The sequence below is a fragment of the Coregonus clupeaformis genome, unplaced genomic scaffold (genome assembly GCF_020615455.1).
Source record: "Coregonus clupeaformis isolate EN_2021a unplaced genomic scaffold, ASM2061545v1 scaf1320, whole genome shotgun sequence".
Lineage (NCBI taxonomy): Eukaryota > Metazoa > Chordata > Actinopteri > Salmoniformes > Salmonidae > Coregonus > Coregonus clupeaformis.
The window spans coordinates 95001-110000 of NW_025534774.1; the positions used below are offsets into that span (position 1 = coordinate 95001).

General features: G+C 40.0%; 7 non-coding genes and 4 pseudogenes across 7 annotated transcripts; 9 read left to right on the forward strand and 2 right to left on the reverse strand.

Moving 5' to 3' along the window:
* Nucleotides 1–268: 268 nt before the first annotated feature.
* Nucleotides 269–387, forward strand: LOC123486800. The gene has a single exon (XR_006659531.1). It is a non-coding gene; the product is annotated as a 5S ribosomal RNA (ribosomal RNA).
* A 275-nt stretch (nt 388–662) lies between these two features.
* Nucleotides 663–771, forward strand: LOC123486784 (annotated as a pseudogene).
* A 562-nt stretch (nt 772–1333) lies between these two features.
* On the forward strand, nt 1334–1452 carry LOC123486801. The gene has a single exon (XR_006659532.1). It is a non-coding gene; the product is annotated as a 5S ribosomal RNA (ribosomal RNA).
* Nucleotides 1453–1727: 275 nt separating this feature from the next.
* LOC123486785 lies at nt 1728–1836 on the forward strand (annotated as a pseudogene).
* A 552-nt stretch (nt 1837–2388) lies between these two features.
* LOC121583780 lies at nt 2389–2507 on the forward strand. Its single transcript, XR_006003634.2, has one exon. It is a non-coding gene; the product is annotated as a 5S ribosomal RNA (ribosomal RNA).
* Nucleotides 2508–2777: 270 nt separating this feature from the next.
* LOC121583683 lies at nt 2778–2886 on the forward strand (annotated as a pseudogene).
* Nucleotides 2887–3770: 884 nt separating this feature from the next.
* LOC121583712 lies at nt 3771–3889 on the forward strand (annotated as a pseudogene).
* Nucleotides 3890–4294: 405 nt separating this feature from the next.
* LOC123486792 lies at nt 4295–4413 on the forward strand. Its single transcript, XR_006659523.1, has one exon. It is a non-coding gene; the product is annotated as a 5S ribosomal RNA (ribosomal RNA).
* A 1024-nt stretch (nt 4414–5437) lies between these two features.
* LOC121566759 lies at nt 5438–5556 on the forward strand. Its single transcript, XR_006000986.1, has one exon. It is a non-coding gene; the product is annotated as a 5S ribosomal RNA (ribosomal RNA).
* Nucleotides 5557–6780: 1224 nt separating this feature from the next.
* LOC121566760 lies at nt 6781–6899 on the reverse strand. The gene has a single exon (XR_006659520.1). It is a non-coding gene; the product is annotated as a 5S ribosomal RNA (ribosomal RNA).
* A 7973-nt stretch (nt 6900–14872) lies between these two features.
* On the reverse strand, nt 14873–14991 carry LOC123486791. Its single transcript, XR_006659522.1, has one exon. It is a non-coding gene; the product is annotated as a 5S ribosomal RNA (ribosomal RNA).
* Between the last annotated feature and the right edge of the window lie 9 nt (nt 14992–15000).

Genomic DNA, 15000 nt, shown 5'->3' on the forward strand with positions numbered 1-15000 from the left:
TTGTTTCACAAGAGAGTACTCTTGTGTCATGGAACAACTGCCTTTTATTTATCACCCTAATAATATAATGTATTTTTATTGGACTAAATGCAGTTTGTATGTGCTGTCCTAACCTGATCAAATTAAATAATAGACAGTGCGTTTCCTTGAAAATATAGGCAGTACATTCAGCCTTTGTTTTTAGTCGGATCATTAAGTTGCATGGAAATACTAATCGCTGATACATTTTGTTCATGTCTTTATATAGTGTACCAAGATTTGATCCCACGCTTACGGCCATACCAGCCTGAATACACCTGATCTTGTCTGATCTTGGAAGCTAAGCAGGATTGGGCCTGGTTAGTACTATGATGGGAGACTGCCTGGGAATACCAGGTGCTGTAAGCTTCTTGTTCCACTAGAGAGTGCTCTTGTGTCATGGAGCAACTTCCTTTTATTTAGCACCCTAATAATATCATGTATTTTTATTGGACTAACTGCAGTTTGTATGTGCTGCCCTGCCCTGCCCTGATCAATTTAAATAATAGAGAGTGCATTTCCCTCAAAATATTGGCAGTACATTCAGCCTTTGTTTTTAGTCGGTTCATTACGTTGCATGGAAATACTAATCACTGATACATTTTGTTCATGTCTTTATATAGTGTACCAAGATGTATTCCCATGCTTACGGCCATACCAGCCTGAATACGCCCGATCTCGGAAGCTAAGCAGGATCGGTCCTGCTTAATACGTTGATGGGAGACTGCCTTGGAATACCAGGTGCTGTAAGCTTTTTGTTCACCTAGAGAGTACTCTTGTGTCATGGAGCAACTGCCTTTTAATTATCACCCTACTAATATCATGTATTTTTTTGGACTAAATGCAGTTTGTATGTGCTGCCCTGCCCTGCCCTGCCCTGATCAATTTAAATAATAGACAGTGTGTTTCCCTCAAAATATATGTGTCATGGAGCAACTGCCTTTTAATTATCACCCTACTAATATCATGTATTTTTTGGGACTAAATGCAGTTTGTATGTGCTGCCCTGCCCTGCCCTGCCCTGATCAATTTAAATAATAGACAGTGTGTTTCCCTCAAAATATATGTGTCATGGAGCAACTGCCTTTTAATTATCACCCTACTAATATCATGTATTTTTTGGGACTAAATGCAGTTTGTATGTGCTGCATTGCCCTGCCCTGATCAATTTAAATAATAGACAGTGCGTTTCCTTGAAAATATAGGCAGTACATTCAGCCTTTGTTTTTAGTCGGATCATTAAGTTGCATGGAAATACTAATCACTGATACATTTTGTTCATGTCTTTATATAGTGTACCAAGATTTGATCCCACGCTTACGGCCATACCAGCCTGAATACACCTGATCTTGTCTGATCTTGGAAGCTAAGCAGGATTGGGCCTGGTTAGTACTATGATGGGAGACTGCCTGGGAATACCAGGTGCTGTAAGCTTCTTGTTCCACTAGAGAGTGCTCTTGTGTCATGGAGCAACTTCCTTTTATTTAGCACCCTAATAATATCATGTATTTTTATTGGACTAACTGCAGTTTGTATGTGCTGCCCTGCCCTGCCCTGATCAATTTAAATAATAGAGAGTGCATTTCCCTCAAAATATTGGCAGTACATTCAGCCTTTGTTTTTAGTCGGTTCATTAAGTTGCATGGAAATACTAATCACTGATACATTTTGTTCATGTCTTTATATAGTGTACCAAGATGTATTCCCATGCTTACGGCCATACCAGCCTGAATACGCCCGATCTCGGAAGCTAAGCAGGATCGGTCCTGCTTAATACGTTGATGGGAGACTGCCTTGGAATACCAGGTGCTGTAAGCTTTTTGTTCACCTAGAGAGTACTCTTGTGTCATGGAGCAACTGCCTTTTAATTATCACCCTACTAATATCATGTATTTTTTTGGACTAAATGCAGTTTGTATGTGCTGCCCTGCCCTGCCCTGCCCTGATCAATTTAAATAATAGACAGTGTGTTTCCCTCAAAATATATGTGTCATGGAGCAACTGCCTTTTAATTATCACCCTACTAATATCATGTATTTTTGGGACTAAATGCAGTTTGTATGTGCTGCATTGCCCTGCCCTGATCAATTTAAATAATAGACAGTGTGTTTCCCTCAAAATATATGTGTCATGGAGCAACTGCCTTTTATTTATCACCCTAATAATATCATGTATTTTTATTGGACTAAATGCAGTTTGTATGTGCTGACCTAACCTGATTAAATTAAATAATATACAGTGTGTTTCCCTGAAAATATAGGCAGTACATTCAGCCTTTGTTTTTAGTTGGTTCATTAAGTTACATGGAAATACGAATCACTGATACATTTTGTTCATGTCTTTATATAGTGTACCAAGAGTTGTTCCATCGCTTACGGCCATACCAGCCTGAATACACCCGATCTCGACTGATCTTGGAAGCTAAGCAGGGTTGGGCCTGGTTAATACTTGGATGGGAGACCTCCTGGGAATAACAGGTGCTGTAAGCTTGTTGTTCCACTAGAGAGTATTCTTGTGTCATGGAGCAACTGCCTTTTATTTATCACCCTAATAATATCATGTATTTTTATTGGACTAAATGCAGTTTGTATGTGCTGTCCTAACCTGATCAAATTAAATAATAGACAGTGTGTTTCCCTGAAAATATAGGCAGTACATTCAGCCTTTGTTTTTAGTCGGTTCATTAAATTGCATGGAAATACGAATCACTGATACATTTTGTTCATGTCTTTATATAGTGTACCAAGATGTATTCCCATGCTTACGGCCATACCAGCCTGAATATGCCCGATCTCGGAAGCTAAGCAGGATCGGGCCTGCTTAATACGTTGATGGGAGACTGCCTTGGAATACCAGGTGCTGTAAGCTTTTTGTTCACCTAGAGAGTGCTCTTGTGTCATGGAGCAACTGCCTTTTAATTATCACCCTAATAATATCATGTATTTTTTTGGACTAAATGCAGTTTGTATGTGCTGCCCTGCCCTGCCCTGCCCTGATCAATTTAAATAATAGACAGTGTGTTTCCCTCAAAATATATGTGTCATGGAGCAACTGCTTTTTATTTATCACCCTAATAATATCCTGTATTTTTATTGGACTAAATGCAGTTTGTATGTGCTGTCCTAACCTGATCAAATTAAATAATAGACAGTGCGTTTCCTTGAAAATATAGGCAGTACATTCAGCCTTTGTTTTTAGTCGGATCATTAAGTTGCATGGAAATACTAATCGCTGATACATTTTGTTCATGTCAGAGTTGGGACGTTCCATGGATTCCGTTAAGTGCATGCATATGCCTGTGTGATTGAGTGCTGGGTTTAGTGAACTTGTCGTTCCATCATCATGATGGCACTGACCTTCTCTCGACCAATGTGTTTTGGCTAATGCAGTTTTCAGAGACTGGAGAAATCAATTGCTCAGTCAGGACAGGAGGTGGGCTTGCACACTGTAGTCAGTTTACTGAGCACAGCCTAATAGACAGTGTGTTTCCCTCAAAATATATGTGTCATGGAGCAACTGCCTTTTATTTATCACCCAAATAGTATCCTGTATTTTTATTGGACTAAATGCAGTTTGTATGTGCTGCCCTGCCCTGCCATGATCAAATTAAATAATACACTGTGCGTTTCCCTCAAAATATAGACAGTACATTCAGCCTTTGTTTTTAGTCGGTTCATTAAGTTGCATGGAAATACGAATCGATGATACATTTTGTTCATGTCTTTATATAGTGTACCAAGAGTTGTTCATGCGCTTACGGCCATACCAGCCTCAATATGCCTGATCTCGTCTGATCTTGGAAGCTAAGCAGGATTGGGCCTGGTTAGTACTTGAATGGGAGACCACCTGGCAATACCAGGTGCTGTAGGCTTTTTGTTCCACTAGAGAGTACTGCTGTGTCATGGAGCAACTGCCTTTTATTTATCACCCAAATAATATCCTGTATTTTTATTGGACTAAATGCAGTTTGTATGTGCTGCCCTGCCCTGATCAAATTAAATAATAGACAGTGCGTTTCCCTCAAAATATATGTGTCATGGAGCAACTGGCTTTTATTTATCACCCTAATAATATCCTGTATTTTTATTGGACTAAATGCAGTTTGTATGTGCTGTCCTAACCTGATCAAATTAAATAATAGACAGTGCGTTTCCTTGAAAATATAGGCAGTACATTCAGCCTTTGTTTTTAGTCGGATCATTAAGTTGCATGGAAATACTAATCGCTGATACATTTTGTTCATGTCTTTATATAGTGTACCAAGATTTGTTCCCATGCTTACGGCCATACCAGCCTGAATACACCTGATCTCGTCTGATCTTGGAAGCTAAGCAGGATTGGGCCTGGTTAGTACTAGGATGGGAGACTGCCTGAGAATACCAGGTGCTGTAAGCTTCTTGTTCCACTAGAGAGTGCTCTTGTGTCATGGAGCAACTTCCTTTTATTTATCACCCTAATAATATCATGTATTTTTTTGGACTAAATGCAGTTTGTATGTGCTGCCTTGCCCTGCCCTGATCAATTTAAATAATAGACAGTGTGTTTCCCTCAAAATATATGTGTCATGGAGCAACTGCCTTTTATTTATCACCCTAATAATATCATGTATTTTTATTGGACTAAATGCAGTTTGTATGTGCTGCCCTTACATGCCCTGCCCTGATCAATTTAAATAATAGACATTGTGTTTCCCTCAAAATATATGTGTCATGGAGCAACTGCTTTTTATTTATCACCCTAATAATATCCTGTATTTTTATTGGACTAAATGCAGTTTGTATGTGCTGTCCTAACCTGATCAAATTAAATAATAGACAGTGCGTTTCCTTGAAAATATAGGCAGTACATTCAGCCTTTGTTTTTAGTCGGATCATTAAGTTGCATGGAAATACTAATCGCTGATACATTTTGTTCATGTCAGAGTTGGGACGTTCCATGGATTCCGTTAAGTGCATGCATATGCCTGTGTGATTGAGTGCTGGGTTTAGTGAACTTGTCGTTCCATCATCATGATGGCACTGACCTTCTCTCGACCAATGTGTTTTGGCTAATGCAGTTTTCAGAGACTGGAGAAATCAATTGCTCAGTCAGGACAGGAGGTGGGCTTGCACACTGTAGTCAGTTTACTGAGCACAGCCTAATAGACAGTGTGTTTCCCTCAAAATATATGTGTCATGGAGCAACTGCCTTTTATTTATCACCCAAATAGTATCCTGTATTTTTATTGGACTAAATGCAGTTTGTATGTGCTGCCCTGCCCTGCCATGATCAAATTAAATAATACACTGTGCGTTTCCCTCAAAATATAGACAGTACATTCAGCCTTTGTTTTTAGTCGGTTAATTAAGTTGCATGGAAATACGAATCGCTGATACATTTTGTTCATGTCTTTATATAGTGTACCAAGAGTTGTTCATGCGCTTACGGCCATACCAGCCTCAATATGCCTGATCTCGTCTGATCTCGGAAGCTAAGCAGGATTGGGCCTGGTTAGTACTTGGATGGGAGACCACCTGGCAATACCAGGTGCTGTAGGCTTTTTGTTCCACTAGAGAGTACTGCTGTGTCATGGAGCAACTGCCTTTTATTTATCACCCTAATAATATCATGTATTTATATTGGGAAAAATGCAGTTTGTATGTGCTGCCCTGCCATGCCCTGATCAAATTAAATAATAGACAGTGCGTTTCCCTCAAAATATATGTGTCATGGAGCAACTGCCTTTTATTTATCACCCAAATAATATCCTGTATTTTTATTGGACTAAATGCAGTTTGTATGTGCTGCCCTGCCCTGCCCTGATCAAATTAAATAATAGACAGTGCGTTTCCCTCAAAATATATGTGTCATGGAGCAACTGGCTTTTATTTATCACCCTAATAATATCATGTATTTTTATTGGACTAAATGCAGTTTGTATGTGCTGCCCTGCCCTGCCCTGATCAAATTGTCAATCATAAGACATGAACAAAATGCATCAGTGATTCGTATTTCCATGAACTTTCTGAAACGGCACAGGAATGCCCCTGTCTGTGTGCATGTGTGCGGTGCGCGCGTATGTCTACACTTTGTGTAGCCGTTAGCGATGATGCTAATGATAACCTTCTTCTGGTAGGGAAGGAATGGCTTTCCCCAAAACCTTCGCAAGTAAATGTTAACTACAAAGTAGCCTATGCCTGCCTGGCAGAATTATACCGTGATCATTTGCATCACTCCAGTTGCCATTTGTTCTACAGCAACACCGCTTAACCAAACAAAGGTCTCTTCCTGGTGCATGCTTGCATTTAAGGGTAACTACACCCCAACATCTAAATGTCTTACATTTTTCCCAGACCTCACAAATGGTCACCTGATAGGGTTTAAACATTGTTGTGGACATAGAACATCCAATTGTGCTGTTTTGCTATTAAAAAGGTGTACTTTTGAGAGCGAAAACCTGCCAAAACAGGGACAAACGGTCAACGGGGAAATCTAAACGGAGAAAAGGGAACTTGGGAATTAACGGAATCAGGCAAAACATTGAAGGGATTGTATAGTGCCCTAATGGACTACAGACATTGACTGTCTCCTAGACTAAAAACAAAGGCTGCATGTACTGCCTATATTTTGAGGGAAACGCACTGTCCATTATTTGATTTGATTTGATCAGGGCAGGGCAGCACACAAACTGCATTTAGTCCAATAACAATCCATGATATTATTAGGGTGATAAATAAAAAGCAGTTGCTCCATGACACAAGAGCACGCTCTACTGGGACAAAAGGCTTACAGCACCTGGTATTCCCAGGCGGTCTCCCATCCAAGTACTAACCAGGCCCAACCCTGCTTAGCTTCCGAGATCGGACGAGATCGGGCGTATTCAGTCTGGTATGGCCGTAAGCGAGGGAACAACTCTTGGTACACTATATAAAGTCAATGTGTCACTCACTCTGAAAGGGACACAGAAACGTATCCACTTTGTGACACAAACTGAAGAAGCTCAACCCCTGCTTACATTTCCAATATATATATATATATATTTGAGTCTTGTTGGGGGGGGAAGAGGGCATATCCTATGTTGATTTATGACAAGTTCATTGACTAGGGCCCTATAAAATAGGCGTTGCGGACCGAATCACGGAATCCAGACATTAAACCGAAATTCAACAATATTCAAACATTTATTGAACTTAGTAAGAAATCAACTAAATCTATTCAACTTGTTAGAAAACGCATTCATTTGCCCAAGTCAATCATAAGACATGAACAAAATGCATCAGTGATTCGTATTTCCATGAACTTTCTGAAACGGCACAGGAATGCCCCTGTCTGTGTGCATGTGTGCGGTGCGCGCGTATGTCTACACTTTGTGTAGCCGTTAGCGATGATGCTAATGATAACCTTCTTCTGGTAGGGAAGGAATGGCTTTCCCCAAAACCTTCGCAAGTAAATGTTAACTACAAAGTAGCCTATGCCTGCCTGGCAGAATTATACCGTGATCATTTGCATCACTCCAGTTGCCATTTGTTCTACAGCAACACCGCTTAACCAAACAAAGGTCTCTTCCTGGTGCATGCTTGCATTTAAGGGTAACTACACCCCAACATCTAAATGTCTTACATTTTTCCCAGACCTCACAAATGGTCACCTGATAGGGTTTAAACATTGTTGTGGACATAGAACATCCAATTGTGCTGTTTTGCTATTAAAAAGGTGTACTTTTGAGAGCGAAAACCTGCCAAAACAGGGACAAACGGTCAACGGGGAAATCTAAACGGAGAAAAGGGAACTTGGGAATTAACGGAATCAGGCAAAACATTGAAGGGATTGTATAGTGCCCTAATGGACTACAGACATTGACTGTCTCCTAGACTAAAAACAAAGGCTGCATGTACTGCCTATATTTTGAGGGGAAACGCACTGTCCATTATTTGATTTGATTTGATCAGGGCAGGGCAGCACACAAACTGCATTTAGTCCAATAACAATCCATGATATTATTAGGGTGATAAATAAAAAGCAGTTGCTCCATGACACAAGAGCACGCTCTACTGGGACAAAAAGCTTACAGCACCTGGTATTCCCAGGCAGTCTCCCATCCAAGTACTAACCAGGCCCAGACCCTGCTTAGCTTCCGAGATCGGACGAGATCGGGCGTATTTTTTTTTTATTTTTTTATATTGTAAAATATTCATCAAATACACTTATATTATACCATGTACAGTGTTATATACAAAAAACCATACACTAGAAACTATTCTACCATAGGCAGGCGAACAATTCACCCCCTATCAAATCAAAGAACCCAAAGAAATAAAAACAAAAACCTAGTATACAAAAACCAGACATGACTAAGACATATCAAATTCCACATATTAAATAGGCAGATTTAAAAGCATCTCCCTGTCAAATAAAAATAAACATAGAAAATATCAAAATATTCCTTTCAAAAATTATAAGTGATTCCTCCACCATCCACCCTTGCAATTAACCCACTCCCCTCTACAAAAAGTTCATCAAAATCTTCCAATCCATAACTATAAAACATATCGATGTGCTTCTTAAACAAAGCTACAAAAATACCCCACACCCTTACCCTCCTCCCTTCAAAATAAGCATAATTCCTCCCACAAAAAATAGCATACCTAACAAAACTCAATACAATATTCAACAACCTCACATTAACCCCTTTACATTCATCTCCCACTCCAAATAAAACCAATTCCTCCCACGCATTCTTTTCCAACAAACCACTCCCCCAGTTTTTACATATTATTTCCTTTACTTTACAAAACATATCTTTTAAATCCTCGCATTCTACAAATAAGTGTAATAAATTTTCTGGTGCCTTACCACATATATCACATTCTCTTTTTATTTCTTTATTTATTTGATGCAGCACTACTTTTGTGTATATCCGATTATGTCTTATTTTAAAATCGTTATTTTCACATTCCAATTTATTCCCATGTAAGTATAAGTTTTTCCATAATACTTTTCGATCCATCTTCGGAAACAGTTCTACCCACCTCTTCTCAGCAGCAGGCCTGTCAGTAACCAGTAATTGTTTATAAAAACATTTGTTCTGACACTAGCCAATGTTTTCCATTTATCCCCATTGTCAATATATAAATTCGGTAATACATATAAATCTTCCCAAATTCCATCTCCATTAATGACAGAAACCCATTCTGCTGGAATGCTACTTTTCACCCGTTCAAATCCATTCAATATAGTACCTTTCCAAACTGTATCATCCACATCCTTCACATTGTCATAAATGGCCTGGCCTCTTAGAAACCCAGGAATAACTTCATATACAAAGTCTTTAATAAGTCTCAGTCCAGCCCTCATAAAAAGGGGATTATACAACACTTCATCATTGAACATAATTTTGGGATTTAAAAACACAGGTTGATTCAGTATTATATCCTTATGTTCACACACATATTTTACACGAGGAAGAAATTCTCCCCATGCACGTAACACTTCCTGATAAAACAGAGGAACTTGTTCATACATAGGCTTTTTCCATATCATTAATAACCCACTCTCTTCACATCCTCCATTATTATACAAATAATTCCTAAAGAACCTCTTCCACCCATATTCTTCCTCCCCATATAAATACTTCTGTATAATTTTAATTCTTAATGCTTTTCTTTTCACGTCTATGTCCACTAATTTTAGACCCCCATCTTTATATTCTGCAGCAAGTGTAGACCTAGATATTCTAGCCCCTTTGCCATCCCACAAGAAGTTAGAAACAATAGAATTAAGTTCTTTTAAAACCCACTCTGGCATCTGAAGCACATCCATGACATATACACATTTAGATATTAGTAAAGAATTTGTTACCACTACCTTTCCTTTCAATTTTAAATTCCTCCATCTCCAAAATGCCATAGTTTGTTTGATTTTATTCAATACACCTGCCCAAGTCCTATCACATGCCTCCTTTTCATCAATACCCAAAATAACTCCCAACGCTTTAAAATAGCCATTAGCTCTTTTAAAATGATACCTACACCCATTATCATTCACTAGCCCCACATACAAAACCTCAGTCTTTTCTACATTAATCTTAGCACCTGATGCTTTCCCAAAGAGCTCAAAACACTCCATCACTCTATTTACACTTTCCACATCTCTAACAGTAATTGTAGTGTCATCTGCATATTGCTGCACAATGCTGACTCCACCCCTGGAATAGAAACGCCTCGGATCTGGTGGTCTGCTTTAAGGAGAGCCACCAGAGGCTCAACCGACATACAATATAAGGCCGCAGACAATGGACATCCTTGCCTCACCGACCTCTCCAATGGGAAAGCATCAGTAAGTAACCCGTTACATTTTACTCTACTTACTGCAGCACCGTATAGCAGCTGTATCCAGGCCACCATTCTGCTCCCAAATCCAAAAGTTTTAAGCGTCTGCATTAGAAATGAATGTTCTACTCTATCAAAAGCTTTATTTAAATCAATGCTCAATACTACACCTCCCTCACCCTTCATATGTCTTATGACATCCCTTAAAGTGCAAATAATGTCTGCTATTTCTCTACCAGGAACACTGTAAGCCTGTGTCTCTGAAATAATACTTCCCATTACTTTATTAATTCTGTTAGCCAGCACCTTAGTTAAGATCTTATAATCTACATTTAAAATAGATAATGGCCTAAAATTTTCTAATCTTTTCCTACTTCCCTTGTTTTTATATATTATAGTTATTAAGCCAGTCGCCATCGATTCCGAGACTTCCTGAGATTGCTCCATATATTTGTACACATCTAATAAAACAGGTGCCATTATATCCACAAATGTTTTGTAAAACTCACTTGTCAGCCCATCAGAGCCAGGGCTCTTATTTCTATGAGCAGACAAAATCGCCTCCCGTATCTCTGTGACCGCCAAGTCTGTGTCACACATGAGTCTTTCATCCTCTGATATTCTGGCATCTACATAGCTCAACACCTCTTCTATACATCCTTGATCATTGCATTCTTTTTTAAAAAGATTACTATAAAAACATTCTATTGTATCTAAAATCCCCACCAGATCATTCACTGTCTCCCCCCTCTCATTCTCGATTTCTGTAATATAGTTTCTAGCCTGCTTCTTCTTTTCTAACCCTAAAAAGAAGGATGTACATTTCTCTCCTTCTATGGCATACTGTACTCTACTCCTTACTATTGCCCCCATACATGCACTCTTTTCAAAGTTATGTACCGCAGCCTGAGCTTCCATAAAACCTGCCATATCATAACCCTCCACCGTATCAACTTTCCCCAGCTCAATGTCTAGTCTTTTATTCAAAGCTATCCTCTCCCTCTTTAAAAGAAAATTCCTTCGTCTTGCATATTTAATGCTCAACCCTCTAATCTTCTCTTTTAGACCCTCCCACCACAAACCAATATTAACACTTTTAAAATCACTCAATATTTCTCTATTTATACAATCAGAAATCATATCAATATATTTTCCTTCTTTTAGTAGCTCAGCATTCAAACACCATACACCACCCCCTCTAGAAGGCACACTAGGACCCAGCAGGAAACCAAGAGAGGCATGATCACTTAATGTATTAAAATCATACCTAATCTTTTGTATATATTGCACTATATTTTCCGCCGCTAAACAATAATCTATGCGGCTTTGCCTGAGAACCTTCAAAACAACCTGCCTCCTTGAAAAAACTCTCTGACCTGGATGCATTCCCCTCCATACATCACTCAGACAATGATCCTTCATTATCCCCAACAATACTCGCCTAGACATGTCAGAGCGCAACAAAGTACTCCTTGACGTGTCCAGTTTTGTCAATCTAACGTTAAAATCCCCAACCAATATACAGTTACCCACACAATGTTGCTCAAGTGCCTTAAAAAATACTTCTCGGTCACTCTCATTATTAGGTGCATAAACATTCAATAAAGTGTATTGCACATTTAGAAATTCAAATTTAACACTCAAAAGTCTACCCTCTTTATCCGCATACACTTGCCTAATATTCTGTACACTATCCCTCTTAATTAATATAGCAACCCCACACGTCCTCTCCCCACCATTATTATAATAAATCAAATCCATCCATCTCTTTCTTACTCCATCCATCATACTGTCAGTCCAGTGTGTCTCTTGGAAGCATAAAATATCAGCCTGTAGTAGACTCACTGTCTGTTCTAACTTTCCCATATTCCTTAGTCCATTAATATTAACAGATACAACACTCACCATAAGTACAATTAATATGTTGATTTTTCCCATCATCAAGACCCAGTCTTTTTCTTCTTCTTCTTGATCTTGCTCTTCCTACTTTCCTTTGCTTCTTCCCTCACCCTTTGGACTTCACCCGCGGACACTTCACTCTCAGAGTCCTTCCTCTTCGCGGATTCCCCCTTCACATCCATACTTTCAGGAATAGTGTCAGGTACAACCCCTCCATTATCTTCATCTCCCTCACCTTCAGATGTTTCCGTTTCCTGCTCACCTCCTCCTCCTTCTCCACCATCAGGCTCCTTTCCATCTGTGCAGTAGTCATCTAGGAATTCGACATCCATGCTCGCCCCAATTCCATCCCCCTCTGTCGCAGTAGATTCACCATCTCCTCCTCCTCCACCATCCTTGTCTCCTTTTTCCCCGTCCTCCATCACGTCCCCCCTCCTCCACTCTCTCTTCTTCCATCTCCTCCTCCTGTTGTTCCATGTCTTCACCATCTGTTGGCCCAGTACACGTACAGCGCATTCTTCTCTCCCCACATCCATTACATGGTCTCTCCTCTCTCTCGACGCACTCTCTTGCATAGTGCCCTTGTGCTCCGCATCTCCGACATAGAAAATCAGGACAGTCCCGTACTACGTGGCCAGACTGAATACAAATTCGGCACACTTTAACTTGCCTGTCATGTATCACTCGAAAGTACTCAGTCCCCTCCAACGTCTCAAACTTGGTAGAATATGGTAGTGAGCGCACCACGTCTGTAAACCGAACTTTACAGAATCTTGTGCCATCAGCGATCTCTGTTCCTGGCCATAATCTCCTCTTAATCCCAGAAACCGCCTTCACACCCCATCCTTCCAATTTTGCCACGATAGTATCGTCACTAATATACACTGGTAAATTCATAAAGGACACCACCAGCTCATCCGCTGAAATGTCCCTCGCCATTACCGTGCACGATTTGATTTTTAGTCCATCCATTAACCTCTCCTTCCCATGGACATGGGACATCGTAATCTCATACTTCTGATCACCTTTAAATCTGCACCCTATCACCGTTCCACACGCCTCCTTTATCCCTCTCAGCAATTCCATCATCGTTAATTTCTTTTCCCCAGTGATATCCACCGCCACCGTACAAGTCTTATCATAGGACTTTTCCCTCGATGATGGTGCATCAGGAACTTTTCCTCCATGTCCAGTACTCTTTGTCTGTTCCATCGCGTAGGTCGTTGTATCTATTGTTGTCCGTCCGATTAACTAATTATATCTGTATTTTTCCCTCCTTTCCTTCCCCCCCCAGCAAAAGCTGCTAGGGGAGAAACAACTCTTACTAATAAATCAAAAACAAAAATCAAATTCCACATAAATAACCAAACAAAAAAAGATTTCAAAACGCAGCAACCAATTCCCTCTCCTTCTCCTCCAATACCACCGCACCTGTTTCCACTTCCTCAATTACCGAAAGGGGCGTATTCAGGCTGGTATGGCCGTAAGCGAGGGAACTACTCTTGGTACACTATATAAAGTCAATGGTTCACTCACTCTGAAAGGGACACAGAAACGTATCCACTTTGTGACACAAACTGAAGAAGCTCAACCCCTGCTTACATTTCCAATATATATATATATATATATTTGAGTCTTGTTGGGGGGGAAGAGGGCATATCCTATGTTGATTTATGACAAGTTCATTGACTAGGGCCCTATAAAATAGGCGTTGCGGACCGAATCACGGAATCCAGACATTAAACCGAAATTCAACAATATTCAAACATTTATTGAACTTAGTAAGAAATCAACTAAATCTATTCAACTTGTTAGAAAACGCATTCATTTGCCCAAGTCAATCATAAGACATGAACAAAATGCATCAGTGATTCGTATTTCCATGAACTTTCTGAAACGGCACAGGAATGCCCCTGTCTGTGTGCATGTGTGCGGTGCGCGCGTATGTCTACACTTTGTGTAGCCGTTAGCGATGATGCTAATGATAACCTTCTTCTGGTAGGGAAGGAATGGCTTTCCCCAAAACCTTCGCAAGTAAATGTTAACTACAAAGTAGCCTATGCCTGCCTGGCAGAATTATACCGTGATCATTTGCATCACTCCAGTTGCCATTTGTTCTACAGCAACACCGCTTAACCAAACAAAGGTCTCTTCCTGGTGCATGCTTGCATTTAAGGGTAACTACACCCCAACATCTAAATGTCTTAAATTTTTCCCAGACCTCACAAATGGTCACCTGATAGGGTTTAAAGATTGTTGTGGACATAGAACATCCAATTGTGCTGTTTTTCTATTAAAAAGGTGTACTTTTGAGAGCGAAAACCTGCCAAAACAGGGACAAACGGTCAACGGGGAAATCTAAACGGAGAAAAGGGAACTTGGGAATTAACGGAATCAGGCAAAACATTGAAGGGATTGTATAGTGCCCTAATGGACTACAGACATTGACTGTCTCCTAGACTAAAAACAAAGGCTGCATGTACTGCCTATATTTTGAGGGAAACGCACTGTCCATTATTTGATTTGATTTGATCAGGGCAGGGCAGCACACAAACTGCATTTAGTCCAATAACAATCCATGATATTATTAGGGTGATAAATAAAAAGCAGTTGCTCCATGACACAAGAGCACGCTCTACTGGGACAAAAGCTTACAGCACCTGGTATTCCCAGGCGGTCTCCCATCCAAGTACTAACCAGGCCCGACCCTGCTTAGCTTCCGAGATCGGACTAGATCGGGCGTATTCAGGCTGGTATGGCCGTAAGCGAGGGAACA